We start from the raw sequence: 13,763 nt of genomic DNA on the forward strand, positions 1-13,763 counted from the left end.
GACACAAACTGCCATCTTCATCAGGGATGATGCCTAGGTATATGAACATAGAAACACAGAAAACCTACAGCACAATTATAGGCTGCTCGGTCCACAATGCTGTGCCGAACATGTACTTACTTAACAGGGGTTACCCATAGCTCTCTACTTTTCTAAGACGCATGTACCTATCCAGGAGTCTCTTAAATACCCTATCGTATCTGCCTCCAGCAGAGTCGCTGGCAGCCCATTCATGTACTCATCACTGTCTGCATAAAAAAAACTTACCCGACATCTACTCTGTACGACTTCCAAGCACCTTAAAACTATGTCCGCATGATAGCCATTTCAGCCCTGGGAAAAAGCCTCTGACTATCCACACAATCAATGCCTCTCATCATCTTATACACCTCTATCAGGTCACCTCTCATCTTCCATCACTCCAAGGAGAAAAGGCCAAGTTCACTAAACCTATTCTCATAAGGAAGGCTCCCCAATCCAGCGAACATCCTTGTAAATCTCCTCTGCACCTTTTCTATAGTTTCCACATCCTTCCTGCAGTGAGGCGACCAAAAATGAGCACAGTACTCCAAGTGGGGTCTGACCAGGGTCCTATATAGCGGCAACATTATCTCTCGACTCCTAAACTCAATCCCACGATTGATGAAGGCCAATACACCATATGCCGCCTTAACCACAGAGTCAACCTGCGCAGCAATTTTGAGTGTCCTATGGACTCGAATCCCAAGATCCCTCTGATCCTCCACACTGCCAAGAGCCTTACCATTAATGCTATATTTTGCCATCATATTTGACCTACCAAAATAAACCACGTCACACTTATTTGGGTTGAATTCCATCTGCCACTTCTCAGCCAAGTTTTGCATCCTATCGATGTCCCGCTGTAACCTCTTGACAACCCTCCAACACTGTCCACAACACCCCCAACCTTTGTGTCATCAGCAAATTTACTAACCCATTCCTCCACTTCCTCATCCAGGTTATTTATAAACATCAGGAAGAGAAGGGGCCCCAGAACAGATCCCTGAGGCACACCACTGGTCACCGATCTCCAAGCAGAATATGACCCGTCTACAACCACTCTTTGCCTTCTGTGGGCAAGCCAATTCTGGATCCACAAAGCAAGGTCCCCATGAATCCTATGCCTCCTTACTTTCACAATAAGCCTTGCTTGGGGTACCTTATCAAATGCCTTGCTGAAATCCATATACACTACATCTACTGCTCTACCTTCATCAACGTGTTTAGTCACATCCTCAAAAATATTCAATCAGGCTCGTAAGGCATGACCTGCCTTTGACAAAGCCATGCTGACTATTCCTAATCATATTATACCACTCCAAATGTTCATAAATCCTGCCTCTCAGGATCTTCTCCAATTTACCAACCACTGAAGTAAGACTCACTGGTCTATAATTTCCTGGGCTATCCCGATTTCCTTTCTTCAATAAGGGAACAACATCTGCAATCCTCTGGAACCTCTTCTGTCCTCATTGATGATACAAAGATCATTGCCAGAGGCTCAGCAATCTCCTCCCTCGCCTCCTACAGTAGCCTGGGTACATCTCGTCCGGTCCCGGAAACTTATCCAACTTGATGCTTTCCAAAAGTTCCAGCACATCCTCTCTCTTAATGTCTATATGCTCAAGCTTTTCAATCCACTGTAAGTCATCCCTACAATCACCAAGATCCTTTTCCGTAGTGAATACTGAAGCAAAGTATTCATTAAGTACCTCAGCTATCTCCTCTGATTCCATACGCAATTTTCCACTGTCACACTTGATTGGTACTATTCTCTCACATCCTATCCTCTTGCTCTTCACATACTTGTAGAATGCCTTGGGGTTTTCCTTAATCCTGCTCACCAAGGCCTTCTCATGGCCCCTTCTGGCTCTCCTAATTTCATTCGTAAGCTCCTTCCTGCTAGCCTTAATCTTCTAGATCTTTATCATTACCTAGTTTTTTTGAACCTTTCGTAAGGTTTTCTTTTCTTCTTGACTAGATTTACAACAGTCCTTGTACACCACGGTTCCAGTACCTTAAAATCCTTTCCTTGTCTCACTATAACATACCTATGCAGAACGCCACACAAATATCCCCTGAGCATTTGCCACATTTCTATCGTACATTTCTCTGAGAACATCTGTTCCCAATTTATGCTTTCTAGTTCCTGCCTGATAGCTTCATATTTCCCTTTACTCTAATTAAATGCCTTCTTAACTTGCCTGTTCCTAACCCTCTGCAATGCTATGAGAAAGGAGAAAGTGATCACAATTCTATCTCCAAAATGCTTTCCCACTGAGAGACCTGACACCTGACCAGGTTCATTTCCCAATACCAGATTAAGAACAGCCTCTCCTCTTTTAGGCTTATCTACATATTGTGCTAAGAAACCTTCCTGACCACACCTAACAAACTCCACCCCATCTAAACTCCTTGCTCTAGGGAGATGTCAATCAATTTTTGGGAAATTAAAACCTCCCACAACAACCCTGTTATTATTACACCTTTCCAGAATCTGTCTTCCTATCTGCTCCTCGATATCCCTGTTACTATTGGGAGGTCTATATATAAAAAAAACCACCCAGTAGAGTTATTGACCCCTTCCTGTTCCTAACTTACAGCCACAGAGACTCCGTAGACAATCCCTCTATGACTTCTTCTTTTTCTGCAGCCGTGACGCTATCTCTGATCAGCAGTGCCACGCCCCCACCTCTTTTGCCTCCCTCCCTGTCCTTTCTAAAACATCTAAAGCCTGGCACTCAAGTAACCATTCCTGCCCCTGAGCCATCCAAGTCTCTGTAATGGCCACAACATCATAGCTCCAAGTACTGACCCACACTCTAAGCTCATCCCCTTTGTTCATGATGCTTCTTGCATTAAAATAGACACATCTCAAATCATCGGTCTGACCATATCCCTTCTCTATCACCTGCCTATCCTCCGTCTTGCACTGTCTCCAAGCTTTCTCAAAGTGTGAGCCAACCTCCCTTTCCTCCGTCACTTCAGTTCAGTTCCCACCCCCTAACAATTCTAGTTTAAACTCTCCCAATAGCCTAAGCAAACCTTCCAGCCAGGATATTGGTCCCCCTCAGATTCAAGTGCAACAGGCATGTCTGCTCCAACGGGGTGGGTATATATATTTCCATTCTTTCACCTTGTTTACAATTGAATTCCAGCTCTTACTTAAAGCAAGACCTTCATCTTCATGAAAATTCTTATCCTCTAGTTTTATTTCAATGTCTTTCTTCACCAGGCAGTCCCAAAGGCCATTGGTGTGGCACAGTGATTTTGTGCCAAAGTCAATCCTATGGCTATTGCAATGTTCTTGTTTTGCTATTGCTGATTTCTCCAGGAATCCAAAACTGATACTCTTGTGCTCCTTGATACAGGTTTCCACAGTGCTTCCTGTCTGGCCGATGTGCGCTGCTTGGCATTCACAACGAATCCTGTAAATGCCAGCGTCAGCTGTGTATCAACTGGTGACAAAGATGAAGATCTCACTCTAAGAACTGGAATTCGATTGTGAACAAGGTGGGACAACAGAAACCTGATTGGGTGAGGACTCACCACTGAGACAGGACGGACGACAGGGGTATAAACACCACTGGACTAGACATGCCCAAGCATCATCCTTGATGAAGATGGCAGAGTTTGTCATTGATACCTGAACCTGGCTGGAAGCCCGAGAAAAGTTCATTTGTCATACACACCAGGAAAGCACTACATCTTTTTTCAAGGGTAATTTCCTCTCTTGGTGGTTGACGATGGGTTATTCTCCACTGTATCAGAACCAGCTGACAGGTTTTGCTTTCAATACAACTCTTTTAGAGAACAGAGAAAAGAATAGGCCCTTCAGCTCATGATGTTGTTTCAATCTCTTAACCTACTTCTAACCTATTCCAAGTTCAATCTTGCCCTTCCCTCTCACAGAGCCCTCCATTTTTTTCTATCATCCACGTGCCTACTGCATCTAGGAGTCTCTTAAATGCTCCTAATGTACAAACCCCATTTCCAGAAAAGTTGGGATATTTTCCAAAATGCAATAAAAACAAAAATCTGTGATATGTTAATTCACATGAACCTTTACTTAACTGACAAAAGTACAAAGAAAAGATTCTCAACAATTTTACTGACCAACTTAATTGTATTTTGTAAACATACACAAATTTAGAATTTGATGGCTACAACACACTCAACAAAAGTTGGGACAGAGGCATGTTTACCATTGTGTTACATCACCTTTCCTTTTAATAACACTTATTAATCATTTTGGAACTGAGGATACTAATTGTAGTAGATTTGCAATTGGAAATTTTGTCCATTCTTGCTTGATATAAGACTTCAGCTGCTCAACAGTCCGTGGTCTCCGTTGTCTGATTCTCCTCTTCATGATGCGCCATACATTTTCAATAGGAGATAGATCTGGACTGGCAGCAGGCCAGTCAAGCACATACGCTCTGTCTACAAAGCCACGCTGTTGTAGCCCATGCAGAATGTGGCCTGGCATTGTCCTGCTGAAATAAGCATGGACGTCCCGGGAAGAGACGTCGCCTTGATGGCAACATATGTCTCTCTAAAATCCTAATATACGCCTCAGAGTCAATGGTACCTTCACATACATGCAACTCACCTATGCCATGGGCACTGATGCACCCCCATACCATCAGAGATGCTGGCTTTTGCACCTTTCGCTGATAAGAATCTGGATGGTCCTTTTCATCTTTGGCACGGAGAACTCGATGCCCGTTTTTTCCGAAAACTAGCTGAAATGTGGACTCATCTGACCACAGCACATGGTTCCACAGTCTTTCGGTCCATCTGAGATGAGCTCGGGCCCAGAGAACTCGCCGGCGTTTCTGCATAGAGTTGATGTATGGCTTCCTCCTTGCGTAATACAGTTTCAAGTTGCATTTCTGGATGAAAGACAGACTGTATTGAGTGACAATGGTTTTCCGAAGCACTCCCGATCTTGCGTTGAGAAATGTTCCTTTTGAACTGACTAACAATTCTCTCACGAATTTTGGCACAAAGGGGTGAGCCACGACCCATCCTTGCTTGCAAAGACTGAGCTTTGATGGACGCTACCTTTAAACCCAGTCATGATAGCTCACCTGCTACCAATTAGCCTGCTTAATGTGGAGTCTTCCAAACCGGTGTTACTTGAATATTCTGTGCACTTTCCAATCTTATTTTAACTCTGTCCCAACTTTTGTTGAGTGTGTTACAGCCATCAAATTCTAAATTTGTGTATATTTACAAAATACAATTAAGTTGGTCAGTAAAACTATTGAAAATCTTTTCTTTGCACTTTTGTCAGTTAAATATGTGAACTAACATGTCACAGATTTTTGTTTTTATTGCATTTTGGAAAATATCCCAACTTTTCTGGAAATGGGGTTTGTATCTGCCTGTAGCACCACTGGAACAGTGAGTTCCATGCATTCACCACTCTAAAAAACAACCTACTTCTGACATCTACTCCCTATACTTTCCTGCAATTACCTTAATATTATGCTCTCTCGTACTCTGTTTATTCCTCTCGTACTCTGTTTATTCCTCTCAATCTTATACACATCAAGTCACCTCCTATCACCTTTCACTCCAAAGAGAAAGCCCGAGCTTGCTCAATCTTTCCCCATAGGACATGCTCTCTAATCCAGGCAACATCCTGGTAAATCACCTCTGCACCCTCCCAAAAGCTTCCACATCCTTCCTATAAAGAGGCATCCAGAGGGAACACAATACTCCGAGTGTGGTCTAACCAGGATTTTATAGAGCTGTAATATTACCTCATGGCTCTTGAATTCAATCCCCCGACTAACGAAGGCCAACACACCATACACCTTCTGAACCACATTATCAGCTTATGCAGCAACTCTGAGGAATCTATAGTCATGGACATCAAGATCTCTCTGTTCCTCCACACTTAAAAATCCTGCTATTAATTCCTCTGTCAAGCTGGAAAACCTATTCTGAAATTTACCCCAGGAGATGGTGCACAGCTTTACCAGGAGGCTGCTCTGGATTAGAGGGCATGAGGGTGGACAAACTTGGGTTGCTTTCTCTGGAGCAGCAGAGGCTGATAGAAGCTTATAATACTAGGACCGAGTAGAGAATGTGTCTAGAAAAGTCTAATCCTCCAAGTGGACCACAACTTTGTTGTAGAGCTTGGAGTGTTGCATGCCTCAATGACCTAGAGATCTATGTTGGCTGGAGTCAGGGCCTTGTGCTTTGCTCTTGGGAAGGTCACCCATTCCATGGGAGGGTCAAAGGGCAGAAGTCAGACCAAGAGTGGTTCACCAGTCCTCCAGGTTCAGGGGTTCAGCTCAGGGCTAATAACTCTGACTACTCAAGAGAGACAGGACTTTTTTTTTAAAATAAACAGAGTGGTGGGTACCTGGAATGCACTGCATGGGGTCTTGTAGAGGAGCATACATTCCAGACTTTTAAGACACATTTAGATAGGCACATGAATGTGAGGAAAATGGAGGGATTGGACATCGTGTAGGCAGGAGGGGATTAGTTTAGCTGGCCATTTGATGACTAATTTCACTGGTTCAGCACAACATTGTGGGCTGAAGGGCCTGTTCCTGTGCTGTACTCTATGTTCTATGAACAAGGCACAAGTTAATCATGTGGCAATCAATTCCAATTATCAACTCTCTACATTGAAGGTAAATGAACCCCTTTTCCAGCTTTGTTCAAGGATTCTTTGTTTACTTGTTGGATCAATTCCTACTAAACAGAAAGAACAGTATTTCTACAAGAGCAACACAGGTCAGCTTTTAACCCCCTCTCCATCTTCTTCAATGAGCGCAGGCTTCCAGCAGTGTCCGTACAGACGGCCAACGGGCAAGGAGTCAGGTTTGAAAAAGAATCCGCTGGGAGAAGAGGAGAAATTACCTCAGTTAGGGAGCAGGGGTCGGGAATTCATTGCCTGGAAGAGCAGCAGCTGCAAACCCTTGTGGCATCTAAAACATCAGAAACAATAAAGTGTTGGGAGTCACCAGGTGTAAGGAGTAGGAGATAGCAACAATCCTCAACTAGAAAGGACACAATGGGCCAAATGCTTTTCATCTGTGCCACCAGATTCTACCAGGAAGCATCAAGATGAACAAGTCCAAAACTGTACAAAGTAAATGACTTTACAGTTACTGAGGCCTTTAACACTGCAGAAAATCTGGTAGCTGTTAATATAGAACAGTATAGAACGGGAACTGGTCCTTCAGCCCACAATATTGTGCTGGAACAATTAAATTAGTAATCAAATAGCTAACTAAACTCATCTCTTCTGCATACACAATGTACGTATCCTTCCATTTTCCTCACATTCATGTGCCTATCTAAATATCTCTAAAAAGTCCCTAATATTTCTGCCTCTATCACCACCCCAGACAGTGCATTCCAGGCACCCACCACTGTAAAAACCTTGTCCCTTGCATCTTCTTTGAAATGACCCCCCTCTCAACTTAACTACATGCCCTGTGCACAGCAGGATCTCAAGGCATTGCATCACCTTTGCTCAGAGCTGGTAATGGTGGATAGGTGAGGCGGGAATTCTGGAAGAGACAGGGAGTTCTTCAAATAAGACCTATTAAAGCCGAGGGAAGATTTTCAATTGTCCCCATCAGTAAACACAGCCATGAGTTACATGAATGGACATCAGAGGAAACTGCTCAATTACTGCATAATACATAGGAGAATTAGGTCATTCGACCCATCAAGTTTGCTCTGCATTCGATCAACTCCATTCTCCTGCCTCCTCCCCATAACCTTTGAGGCCATTACGAATCAAGAACCTATCAACATCCACTTTAAATGCACCCAAATGTCTTGGCCTCCATAGCGACCTGTGTCGATGAATTCCACAGATTCACCACCCTCTGGCTAAAGAAAAGATGAGGAGGAATTGTTCTAAAGGGACAACCTTCTCTTCTGCAGCTGCACCCTTTGCTCCTAGACCAATGGACTAATGGAAATATCCTCTCCACGTCCACTCTATCTGGACCCTTCAATATTCTATGGGTTTCAGTGAGACACCCCCTTATTCTTCCAAACCTCCAGCGAGTACAGGCCCTCAGCCAAACACTCCACATGCATCAACCCTTCATTCCCAGGATCATTCGTGAACCTCCTCTGGATTCTCTCTGATGCGAGCACATCATTCCTAGATGAGGCCCAAAACTGCACACAGTACTCCAAGTGCATTTTGACAAATCCTTTATAAAGTCCCAACATGGCCTGATTATGTAATTTAGTAAGAAAATGTTTTTGCAAAGTCTTGTATAGAATTGTGTCTCAGGCTTTGGCTTATGGTTTTTAGTAACTTTATTATTCAGCATTGTCAACAAATGTTCATGTTGTAAATAGCATTAAAATCAATTTATAACCTTTATTTAAATTAAATCTACTGAGCCTACCTTTAGAAAAATTAAATCCCATTTTGGCTTAAGCCAGCTATTTAACAGAAATTTATTGTTTGCCTTATGAGTTTATAAAACTTATGAAAGAGAAAGAAAGATGGAGCTTAGAAAAATAGAGGGCTATGGGTAACCCTAGGCAATTTCTGAAGTACGTACATGTTTGGCACAGCATTCTGGGCCGAAGAGCCGGAATTGTGCTGTAGGTTTTCTCTGTTTCTATTACATCCTTGCTTTTATATTCTATTCCTCTTGAAATGAATGCTAATATTACATTTGCTTTTCTTACCACCAACTTAACCTCTAGGGAATCTTGCACGAGGACTCCCAAGTTCCTTTGCACCTCCAATTTCTGAATTGATTGCCCGTTTTCAAAACAGTCTACGCACTTATGCATTCTACCATACACTTCCCTACACTATATTCCATCTGACACTTTGCCCATTCTCCTAATCTATCCAAGTCCTTCAAGCAGAACCCCCTACTTTCTCAAGGGGCAAATGACTGAAAATGCACCACTGGCTTGAGACTACAGCAATGTCCATCAGAATCAGGTTTAATATTCACTGACATATGTCATGAAATTTGTGGTTTTACAGCAGCAGTGCTTTGCAATACGTAATAATAAAAACTATCAATTACAACAAGAAATATATGTTCAATGCAGGCTGCACTTCCATTGTATCCTGGATAACAGTAACCTGACTGGCAGTCCACAGTTTGTGCAGCTTCAGAGCTGTGTGTCAGACATGGCCATAAGCAGCACGGGGGCCCCACAGGGGACTGCATTGGCTCCCTTCCTGTTTACCCTTTAGATACAACACTGAGTCATGTCATCTGCAGAAATTCTCTGATGACTCAGCAATAGTTGGGTGTATAAAGGGAGGTTGGGAGGATGCATACAGGGCCCTGCTGGAGGACTTTGTCAAATGGTGCAAGCTAAATCATCTGCAACTCAACATCAGTAAGACAGAGGAGATGGTGATGGGCTTCAGGAAGTCTAAGCCTGCACTGCTCCCTGTTATTATTGATAGTGAGGATGTGGATGTGGTGAGGACCTACAAGTACCTGGGGCTGCATCTGGATGACAGACTTGAGTGAAGCACCAACACAGAGGCTGTGTACAAGGGCCAGAGTCACTTCTATGTCCTGAGGAGAATGAGGTCCTTTGGAGTATGGAAGCCCCTCCCTCATGTTTTACCAGTCTGTTGTTGCCAGTACAATCTTCTATGCAGTGGTGTGCTGGGGCAATGGCATCAACACGGGTGATGCCAACAGGCTCAATAAACTGATTGGGAAGGCTGGCTCTGTTATAGGAGTCAAATAGGACACACTGGTAGAACAAAGGACCCTACAGGAAATCCTGGCAATTCTGGACAATGTTTCTCACCCTCCGTATGCTGCCTTGGCTGAAAAGAGGAGCACTTTCAGTTACAGTCCAAGAGAACTGCGGTGCTCCAAAGTGGTCATTCTTACCCTCGGACATCAGGCTCTGTAACGAGTCAATCTATAGTTGGGGGAGTGACACCCCCTCCTGTTAAAGACTGTTTGAGCTAACTTATTCTTTTTTACTTCTCTAATATTTGTATATCTGTGCACTTATAATGCTACTGTGACACAGTAATTTCCATTGGGATCAAAGTATCTAAAAAAAATGAGTAGTGCAAAAATAGTGAGGTAGTGTTCATGGGTTGGTTCAATGTCCGTTCAGAAATCTCATAAGAGATGGAAAGAAGCTGATCCTAAAATACTGAGTATGTGTCTTCAGGCTCCTGTACCCCTCCTTGATGGCAGCAATGAAAAGAGGGCTTGTCCTGGATAATAGGGGTACTTAATGATGGATGCCACCTTTTTGAGGCATTGTCTTTTGAAGCTGTCCTGGATGCTGGGGAGACTAGTGCCCACGATGGAACTGGCAGAGTTCACAACCCTCTGCAGCGGCCCTTCCATTCCCTCCATCGCATAGGAGCTTCACAGATTAATGGTTCTGTAGGGTTAAATGCATTCTTTCTGATTTGCAGCAAAAGGCCTTCATCATTTAATCTCGATACTTCACTAAACACTGCTGAAAATATCCTGGCTTTGATGGCCTCTTGCAGTTTGTCCAACTCTGCTATTCAGTAACAATTCTTGATAAGTTCATTACTCTCATTAGACACCATTCTAAATGAAAAGGTAGCTGAAAGGAAACCCACTTCTCTGTAGAAGAGGTTTACCATGATGCTGCCTGGATTAGAATGTTGGATAAATTTGGGCTGTTTTCTCTGGAACGGCGGAGTTCGCAGGGAGATCTGACAGAGGTTTACAAGATGAGTACCATAGATAAGAGTAGATAGACAGTATCTTTTCCCAAGGATTGAAATGTCTAATATCAGAGGGTATGTGTTTAAGGTGAGAGAAGCTAATTTCAAAGGAGATGCGAGGGGCAAGGATTGTTTTTTTAAAATAAAACAGATTGGTGGGTGCAGGATTGCACTGTCTAGGGTGGTGGTAGATGCAGAAAGATTACACTTGAGACATTTCCATAGGTACATGAATAGAAAGCATTGTGTAGGCAGAAGAGATTAGTTAGCCATTTGATTACTAATTCAATTAGTTCAGCACAACATTGTGGGCTGAAGGGCCTGTTCCTGCACTCTAGTGTTACACGTTCTACTCTTGACCGCTACCCCCAATCAAATGCTCCATAAACTGGTATTAAAATATTTATAATTTGTTAATATTGGAGGGAAAATAATGTCAAGAAAGGTCACAATTAATTAAAATTTGAAGAATTCAGAGTTAAAAGAGAAATCCTGCTTTCAGTGCCAAGCACATTTGAAAGCTGAATCACAGAGGAATCCCAAGTGCATAAATATCATTCAACCGTGACTCGAGTCTATGCTTCATGGAGTCACAATCCAGAGCCAGTCTCTGCACTGCTCTCAAATGTTAAGGATCAACATTGTGTTCAGTCCATCTCCAGAGTTTGGATGCTCACCGACACTTCTGAGCACATCTGCAGGACAACTGCATCGTTCATGAGGCCAACTTAGAAAAGAGTAGTTTAGCTGTAACAGCATTGTGCTAACCACCTGTGGTGTACCAGAGCTTGAAGTTCAATTCTGGCACCATCTGGAAGAAGACTGAATGTTCTCCCCATGAACCCTGTGGTTTTTTTCTGGGTGCTCCAGTTTCCTCCAGACGCTCCCGTTTCCTCCCACAGTCTGATCGGCTGGCTAGGGTCATTGTAAATTGCCCTGGAATTTGTCTGGCATTAAATACGTGAGTTGCTATGCAGAGCAGATTGATGGGCACTAAGAGTCTGTTCTGCTGCGGAGCATCTCCAAGTAAATAAATAGACCCCATCTCTCCTCATGAGCAGCATGACAGACTGCCACTGTGCCATTTCAACAGACAGCCAGGGAGTTACCCCCAGTGCTGGGCACCAAAATATCCCCTCACCAGAGAAACCATCCCTTCCAGGTGCATAACAGCTTGGTGTGGCAGCTACTCGGGCATGTGGTATTTCTGAGCAGGTTCGATTTCTAAAATAACTCACGCCTATCGCCAGTCTCTAATGAATTACCAGAATAAAACAGTGTAGGCTTGACCCAAAACGTCAACAATTCCTTTCTTCCCACAGATATTGCGCAACCCGCTGAGTTCTTCCCGCAGACTGTTACTGCAACATACGCTAGCGATATTAAACCCAATTCTGATTCTACCCAGTACGGGTAACACTGCATACACAGAGGAAGGTGACATGAAATACTGCCCGTTTCTCCCTCCAGAACTGCTGACCAACCTGACGAGCATTCACAATAACAACTTATTTCAGAGCATTTTTCATATAAATGATGCAGTTCAAAGTACTTCCCAATAGGATAAAATGCCAGAACGAAAATAAAAGTTTAAAAAAAGCTTGTTAAAAGCAAAATTAAATACATAGCTCGTTTTTAAAAGTGTAAATTGAGTTTATATCCCTTATATTTTGTGGAATTTAATTCAACAGTGTAGGATCATAGATGAAAGAAGCTGACCTGCCGATGAGGTTTTGAGGGAAACTGTTTAACTTCTGCTGTAATGTCTAATTTCTACTACACTTTTCTTCTACATACTCCAACTGACAAACATCCAAGATGTTGAAGAAAGTGGTTCCAGATGTGTTGCATCTTAGCATATTGGCTGATGTGTCAAAAGGGTTTAGTTGAGCTTTGCCCCATCACTGCCCCAAAGTGCTCTCCTTAAATCACCAATTGTCATATATACATTGAAGACATGCTCAATAGTGTGGGAGGCCTGCAGCCTTGACGGAGCTGGCCAAGTTTACAACTCCCTGCAGCTTTTTCATGAACCTTTGCACCATCTCAAGGGATCACTTCAGTCGGGTTTGATGTTCTCCTAAGGGATTATTCCATTAATGGAGGACACCTATGTAATGTGGAGAGGCTGATGCATGGGCAGCCAACACACAGTCCTTGACAGATCATGGTCAGTGTCCAGTGACGACATCGAAGGTGACTGAGGACCCGTCACTGCTGTAGTTTACCTCCATCATCACTGTCATTGTGATGTGTCATCTTCTACCACCTCCACCATTGACCTCAAGGATAATTGGGGATGGACAGTCCGCACTGCCCTCCCAAGAATGAAAAAGACGAGAACAGACAATACAACCCATAATACCAACATTAGACAATAGATGATAGGTGCAGGAGTAGGACATTCAGCCCTTCAAGCCAGCACCACCATTCACTGTGATCATGGCTGATCATCCACAATCAGTACCCTTTTCCTGCCTTCTCCCCATATCCCTTCACTCCGCTATCTTTAAGAGCTCTATCTAACTCTTTTTTGAAAGAATCCAGAGAATTGGCCTCCACTGCCTTCTGAGGCAGAGCATTCCACAGAACCACAACCCTCTGTGTGAAAAAGTTTTTCCTCAACTCTGTTCTAAATTGTCTATCCCTTATTCTTAAACTGTGGCCTCTGGTTCTGGACTCCCCCAACATCAGGAACATGTTTCCTACCTCTAGCGTGTCCAATCCCTTAATAATCTTATATGTTTCAATAAGATCCCCTCTCACCCTTCTAAATTCCAGAGTATACAAGCCCAGTCGCTCCAATCTTTCAACATATGACAGTCCCGTCATCCCGGGAATTAACCTTGTGAACCTACGCTGCACTCCCTCAATAGCAAGAATGTCCTTCCTCAAATTTGGAGACCAAAACTGCACACAGTACTCCAGGTGTGGTCTCACCAGGGCCCTGTACAGCTGCAGAAGGATCTCTTTGCTCCTGTACTCAACTCCCCTTGTTATGAAGGCCAACATGCCATTAGCTTTCTTCACTACCTGC

At 43.4% G+C, this 13,763-nt stretch overlaps 1 protein-coding gene across 7 annotated transcripts in view; it reads right to left on the reverse strand.

Annotated features, from left to right (window-relative positions):
- ndst2a (N-deacetylase/N-sulfotransferase (heparan glucosaminyl) 2a) overlaps positions 1 to 13,763 on the reverse strand; it is a 538,132-nt gene that overhangs the window by 126,551 nt on the left and 397,818 nt on the right. The window contains exon 1 of one of the 7 annotated variants that reach the window (XM_063070374.1): positions 6,907 to 6,925. The exons of the other annotated variants lie outside the window; for them this stretch is intronic. The gene's annotated coding sequence lies outside the window, so the exon portion shown is untranslated. Of the gene's footprint in view, positions 1 to 6,906; positions 6,926 to 13,763 lie in introns of those variants that run through there. 7 annotated transcript variants of the gene reach the window in all.

This window comes from Mobula hypostoma, chromosome 18 (assembly GCF_963921235.1).
Source record: "Mobula hypostoma chromosome 18, sMobHyp1.1, whole genome shotgun sequence".
NCBI classification, from domain to species: Eukaryota; Metazoa; Chordata; class Chondrichthyes; order Myliobatiformes; family Myliobatidae; genus Mobula; species Mobula hypostoma.